A 7,925-nucleotide genomic window follows, 5' to 3' on the forward strand; every position below is an offset into this window, starting at 1 on the left:
TTGTGGACTTCTACTAAGATATCATGAAGCTCTCACTTCCTTTGTGATTTTACACTTCTGGAATTGTTGGCCTTTACCTCGTTTTGTAAATTAATTCAGTTGATATGTTTTTGTCAAACTAAATTTGTACGTGACAGCAGCAAAAAGGGGAAGGCGTGGAGTGGAAGTAAATCTTGAGTTTAATTTCTCTTTTACATAGATTTTTTTTGTTTCCAACTTTACAATATAAATACTTTTTTGCTCCTGTGTGGTTGTAATCTTCTGAGCGCAGTTTGGGTCAGTGTCTTCCACTTAACTTTGGTTAATTGATCGTCAGGACAAACAGACATAGTCATGCTCCAAATAAAAAGTGAGCATGGGGGCTCTTCCAGTTCCATCAACTCTGGTTCCAATTGACTTTACATAAAAAAACTGTCACCCCACTCTGTAACTGCTGCAGTGAGCTTCATCATTTTGGTCTTAAAATGTTCGTATTAATCCGTTCTACATGTTCCTGGTGTTTTTATTTTGCTATTTTGTCTGTAAATAAATTCCTACTCCTAATATGAAACTTTGCTTCAAATTCGCTCCTATAACCACTAGCCTCGGTGAGTTTCATTTGACTGGAGCTAAACACTATGGGAGTATGGGAGGACTAAGAATTTGTTTCGTCGACTACAGCCTCACATCCTTCCTGTCCTGACTCCTGTTTACCTGTGAATAAGCCCAACCATCACTGAGAGTCTGTGGACAGATTTCAATCAGGGATTTCTCCAGCCCCACATCTCGTCTCTCTTCCTGGGGCCGCCGCCTGTTTGAAGGAAATGAGTGGATTCAGGATCAAGAGCCTTCAGGAGGAATTTAGGTGTGTGTTTGAGGATTAGGACTTCTTCATCCTGTACAAAGCTGGGAGAGCACGTCGCTGTGAGGCCCCGGCTTACCATGCATTCAAGCACCACGCAGATGTGAGCCGATAAAAACCAAGGGAACGCTTCACAGTTTGGGCTCAAATCTTCAAAACTTCCATTTGGGTCTCTGCCACAACTTTTTAATACAAGAAGATACATGGTTTGTAGGGATTTTCCCAGGTTTATCTCATGAGTTTTGTGCACAATGTGGATAGAGATATACATATTTCTAAACGCTTAAATCGCTCTCTTTTTCATTGCTTTCTTTTCTAAATAAGCAAACTACAACTACTAGGAGACCCTAAACTCCATTTTTGACCCTGTCCTGCAATAGTGTCTGGCTCCCACAAACACTAAACAACAACAAAAACAACAAAAATCATAACCAAAAACAGAATAAGTAGGTATGATGCACTCTGGATAGACATTCACAAACTTAACACTAGCAGCATTGGAGACTTCATTGGCACTGTGTCCATTGGCAAGACACTTCCCCACCTTACCTCGTCTTAATGTCAGTGTGAGTATTTTCATAGTGGTCCCAAATGCAGGTTATAATAAAGAGTATAAATCTACATAAACTGGCCCAAGAGAAAGTAACGCTCATTCTAATAGTGCTAATGTATTCCTTCAAAAGTCAATTTGGAGTTTGCAGTTTTTAAATCTCATTTCCCCGGATATTTCCAGGACTTGCTGACAATTTAGGACAGCGTTTTTGGTCATTTATTTTAAAGGTCACCTGTCCTTTTTTTTTACTCAATCACATTGCGGTTCATTATAAATGCAAGGGTGCTTGGGAAGTTGGATCTAATACCATTGTGTTACGCATAAATTGCAAATAAAATGGATTTTGGACCTACCTGGGGTTACTGGGTCTGATCAAATCTCTAATCAGTGCAAACTTTCTCATTGGGGAACGAACAGGGCTGCACAGGATATGGCAATATGGTTTATTTTGTCAACTAAAATATTTAGTCAAGGTCATATTTTTTATTGTTGACTAAAACTAAAGAATAACTAAATAGAAAAGTGAGTATAATGATATAAATTGTGAAGTGTATTATGAAAATTACAATACTACATACTAGGGGTGTGCAAAAATATCAGAATATCGATATATCGAATTGTTTAATGCGATGATACAGTATCGATATCGTGGGTTACTGTATTGATATTTCACCGAGAGTATTTTTAGGTGTGTTTTACTAAATTATTTTGTTACAGCTACAGTTTTGTTGCTTGTTCAGTGAAAGGAAACTCGTTTATGCAACACATTTGACATTTTACTGTTTTGATGATTAAAATGTTTGTGTTTCATATGAACTTTGCACAAGAAGTAATTGAACAAAGCCTCTTAGTATCACAGCCACAATTTAGCCTTTATTTTTTATTGAACCGTATCGAATCGATTTGAAATATATCATATCGAATCGAAAGTGCACTGTATCGAGATATGTATCGTATCGTGGCCTGTGTATTGAGGTATGTATCGTATCGGCAACTCTTTAATGATGCCCAGCCCTACTACATACATTTTGTAAACTAAAACTACATTTAGTACATTTATTTATGTTGATATTTACTTTTTTGTTTTATTTTTTGTTGAAAATTCACACACAATTTGATTTTCTTCTGATTAAGAACACCTTCAAAATGGCTAGTTCCTCAATTTCTTCCAGAGTCTGAGGTCTGCTCCAAACCACATGCTTTTACTCAGAGGATCAGGAGATTAAAAAGCTGATAATTGAAGATTTAACAACTAACAACTATTTTACACAATTATTTTTTTGTAAGAACTTAAAAGGAAAAACAAAATCGTAAACAAACCTATCATTGTGATCCACTCCATTTTGCATCACACTTCATCAATAACTTGCACAGGACCACAAACCACTGCAGAAGCCCCGCCCCCTTCCCACCGTCCATATACATTACAATTAGCCCGCACGCCCCGCCCACTTGGATCATCATTATCAGATTTCCCTTGTACTTGCCGCCCCATTGACAACATGCCTGATCCGTTTGTGATAGATACCACCGCTGACCCCAAGACCTTCGACGTGTCATCCACCAAACCAGCGTTGCTTCATTAGTTATACATAAACGGCCATCTCCGCTCAGATCTGTCATTATTTACTCCGGGCACTGCATATTCCCAAAGTAAATCGAGAAATCAATAGGAAATGGGGACAAATTGCGGTAAGTGCCGATATTTAAGACAGCCGAGATAAAGGGCTTTCATGGCATAATAGATCCTTTTTATGCCCCGGGAGTTTATCGAGCCCTGAGCCGGCCAGATTACTCAGATAGATGATGATCAAATTATTTAGCGCAGTGATAAAGCTAAAAATGTTACAAATGGAAGTTTGATATCAAGATTAGCAGTGAGCATTTGGAGTATTGATGTATTTAGTGGGCTGTGTTCATTCAGGCTTTAGGCTTAAAAGTGATCCTGAATCTGAATTTGTCTAATCAGATTTATAGTGTAATTATGCTCGAAAGTATTGAATGAGAGCTGCGCAGTGATGGACCAGCAGAATATATATGGAAACAACGTATCAGTGCAAAATCAGGGTATCCTCATGTTTGACTACTACAATTTTAAGACCTTTTTAAGACCACTTAAATGAAAATTAAGACCAATACAGTTCCCATTATGCAGATCCAATTCTATTAATGACCAACCAATAGAATCTAAGAGCCACTGTGAATTAAACCTTCATTTCCCCATGGTCCATCCAACGTCTTCCTCCACTGTACTGATTGTTTACTCACTGCTGCCGCGCCAGAAACCAAAGTATTAGACGTTCATTAGACGTTCGTTCATGTTACGTGATTTTGCGCTGCAGCCCGGTTGAGTATACAAAAAATAGGCTACTGAAATTTAAGACCTTTGTGAAAATAATAAGACTTGGACAACATAATTTAAGACTTTTTAAGGTGTTAATTTAGGAACATGAAATTTAAAAGCTTTTTTAAGGCTTTTAAGACCCCGCAGCTGCCCTGGAAATGGTGCACTGAGGAATGAAGCAGTTCAAATCAGGCTAAAACCATCAGCAGCTATCTTTAAACTTGGTTAGTGTGCAATGAAGGCAATTGGAGAGATTTCCTTAAAACCCACTGGATGACGTGACACAGTGGGATGCTGTATTTGACATAAAAACCAAATATGCATAATTTCATAATTCGTAAAAACAAAACAAAAAAAATGAATAAAACAAAACACAACTTCAGTCATGTTTTGATGAGGAGACAACAAAAAAGTTAGCTGACATCAACTTAATGTTTCTCAATATGTTACCTTTCTGGCCGAGGATTAGCAGGCTGGTGCCACCTAGTGTCTCCACTCAATTTCATTTCTCTCCAGCAACTAGGTCAGGAATCAACATACAACAGACGGTTCGCAAAACCCCAGGAAGTGCAAGTTCGGGCACCAGCCAATCAGCGAAGAGTGATATATTCAGTGTTGACAACGATTAACGAGATTGAGGATTTAAGGCCGGAACAAAGAGAATATGTGGTGAATTTCATCAAGGGGAAAGACGTTATTGCCCTTCTTCCTATGGGATTTGGGAAAAGCTTAATATACCAGATAGCTCCATTAGCGGAGCATTACGTACGTCACGACCAAATAGCAGCGATTGGTTAAATGATAAAAAGTACCCGCCTACTATCGAGCGAACGAATCCTAATGCTGCGAGGTCAGACAGTTTGTACGAAGTGAAACGAAGGAAAACCGGCTGATAAATCAGGCTGGTAACACCAAGTCTGATCTGTGAAGAAGCGAGTCTGCTGAAATGTATATTTTTTTTTTTTAAGATATAAAACATTTGTTAATGAACTGCCATAGTGTGGAACATTTACTGTAAGGCAAGGTTAAACTGTGCACCTTTAACAATTTACACATCATTTTTCATAGAATGGTGGCACAGAAGGGAGCAGTGGGGATGGTAAAAAAGAGTAGTATAAACAGTAGTAAAATGTACATAATCATTTCAAAATTTTATCACTGTGCATGTGGGCGGTCAGTTCTCTATATGGCTTCCATTAAGATGAGCTGAAGCTACACAAAATGTCAGACTTCCTGTCAACCTACTTTCTACTGTCTGTGAGCCGCCCTGCAGAAACGGAGACATGCTGCTATAAACAGACCTATAGCAGAAAATGGGCTTTAGGATGAAATTGTGGATGAATAGGAAAAAAATCTTAAGTTTAGAGATACAGATTTGAAGCTTCCTCTGTAGTTGTACTAATATACACATAAAGAAAAAAATAGTCCTTTGACATGTTTTCATAAATACAGCAAAAATGACCGAAATTACACATACTTGGGGCATATCAAGCTGAAAACTTGATAAAGCCAGGTTTAAATTAATTACTTCAGTTTGTTTTAATATTAGATAAAAATAAAATACAGAGGAGAGTTTAAATTTTAGTAATCTTACTGTGTCAAATTCAAATGTGGTCTAACGCTGACAATAAGTTAAAGTCAAAACAAATCAGGCTTTGAATTAGGCTACATTCAGACTGCAGGGCTTAATGCTCAATTCGGATTTTTTTGTGAAATCTGATTTTTCTGCGAGATCGTTCACATTTCCAATTAAATGTGACTTGTATGTGATCTCCAGCATGAACTGTTAAACGCCCCAAAAGTGTCCCGCGTGTGCACTGGAGGACACGACGACGTCACATGCAGCGAGCGTGCTCTGTGTTTACAGAAGTCGCCTAAACATGGACACAGCTTTGTGCACCTGGCGATTTTAAAGTTGCTGTCGTACCAGAACCAGAACATGTTCAGCTTATTTGTTTTAAGGAGGAGATTGAGAAGGAGGAGGACGAGGTTTTTGGCCGTGGTGTTTTGTGGGGCAGTGGCAGCAACATCTGTAAAAACAAACGTGTGGGTGGGCGGAGTTGCAGCCAAGAGTGGTGGGATTGCGATGTGCTTCGCTGCTTCAGTGACTTCATACACAAATTTCAAACATTTGCCTACTTCAGCTCAGTATAGTGACGTTTGTTGCTTGTTGACGACGTGTAGGTGGGATGAATGTGACCTGGCCATTCAGACTGAAGTCGCATGTCAAAAGATCGGATATGTATCAGTTTTAGGAGCACAAATCCAAACAGCATTTGAAAAAAATCAGATCTATGTTATTCAGACTGTAATTAAAAGATCAGATACAGGTCGCAAAGGGGCAAAAAAATTGGATTTGGATCACTTCAGACTGCAGACTGACCGTAGCCTTAGATAAACAAATCCTTCCATATGACCCATCAAAATCTTGTTAAGTAGAAGATTATGTCCCTATAAATCTATAAATGCAAGATGATTCAATTAAATACAAAGTAAATAAATAAATCTTTAGGTGCAGATTGGACAACGTTGTCATTTCCACAAAACCAAAACATGAAGAAACAACAATAAAACATGAACTGTGCCTTTAGTATTTCACTGCTTGAGTAAAATACACACATTTTTGTAGAAGGTTCAATTGGTCTGAACTGTAAAATCAATAACATGTCAACAAAACACAAATTTCTAAAACAAAAGAAATAGCAATTACTTTTTTTTCATTTTAAGATCAGATTTGCCCCACTTTCCCCTCTACTGTGATCATAGTGTGTAACCAGCAAATTAGTGTTAGCCACAAGTTCATTACATGGAACCAAATTACAGCAGATGCTCACACTTAATTATACTTGTTAAAGCAATCCGGGGCATTATACGTCTCCATACTCCTACCTTCGGTTACGTAACACACTTGCTAGAGACACTGCTACCTAAGTACTGATTTTTGTAGTCCTCCAGATCTTTTGTTCGCGTCTGAATCGCCTCCACCTACGTAGAAACAGACCGGCGTGTGATGGTGGCAGGGCAAAGGTAGAAAGGAGGAAGTGGCGTCTCCTACAGATGCCAGCAGCGGGGGAGATGCTAACTATAGACACATCAATGACTGGATCGCGCAGCACGGACACCTAGCGCCACTTTGAAAAGAAAATAAATTAAACAACAAAGGCGGGACGGTGACATTCGTAGCCTTTCGCGTTATTGCACCAAATAACGTCTGGTGTGGTCGTATACGCACATCCGCGGAGCCATCAGCGGACGTGAGTGTGGGGAGAGGGGGGAGTTTTAAGGGCAGGGTTAGCGTAACGGCGGGGGGGAGATGGGGAAAGAGCATGCTACAGGTGACATGAATGGAGAGCAAAAATAACTGGAGGCTTTCTAGTTTATTTTGAAAGTGAAAGTACTGCAGAGGTATTCAGAATATAAAAGGATGAGCGAGTTTCTTTAGATTGAGTCACACAGAGCTTAGATGCAACAAAGGATTACAACAAAATGTATTGACATATTTTCTTTACTTCTTTTCTTCTCTGAAAGTAGCAGCTGAAAAAAGAAGGCCCATTTTTGACCGTTTTCGGCATTGTGTTTGGTGTCTAGGAATTTGTCTATTTGTCTATTGTCTTTCAGTCTTTTACTTTCCAATGTGCATGTAAAAACAGCAAATGATCTAAGATTGTAGTTTAGAATTTATTTATCAATGGCGGCCTGTATGTAAAATATTTGTTCAGTCAATTTCCTCTTTGGACCTATAAGTTGACTACATGACCAGCCAGTCCTTTCCACATTCTGTTAGAATCCAAAAGGGTCTGGAATCGGATCATAAGGCGTTTTTGAAAAACCAAGGCCTAACTTCTGATGGTCCAGTCACAGTTGCTAATTTTGAAGCATGTGTCTCTCAATTGCAGAAGAGTCCTCATAAAAGACTCCCCATAAAATCCTCGTATCATTCAGAAGAAAAATATACATTTTACCGTCGATAAATAATAAGTTAGGCATGTCCAAACTACGGCCTGTGGGCCAAATGCGGCCCTCAGACAAATTTTTCTTGGCCCTCAAACTCCCAGGTGAGTTGGCCCAAATTACCTTGCATCAAATTAAAAAATAACTTTTTACTGCAAGTTTCTTGAAAATCTGCCTTGATAAAGCTAATATTTAATATTTAGTGTGTGGTTTTAAGGATCTTAGCATGAATAAAG

The sequence above is a fragment of the Boleophthalmus pectinirostris genome, unplaced genomic scaffold (genome assembly GCF_026225935.1).
Source record: "Boleophthalmus pectinirostris isolate CB_2022bp ecotype Guang Dong unplaced genomic scaffold, ASM2622593v1 HiC_scaffold_1, whole genome shotgun sequence".
NCBI classification, from domain to species: Eukaryota; Metazoa; Chordata; class Actinopteri; order Gobiiformes; family Gobiidae; genus Boleophthalmus; species Boleophthalmus pectinirostris.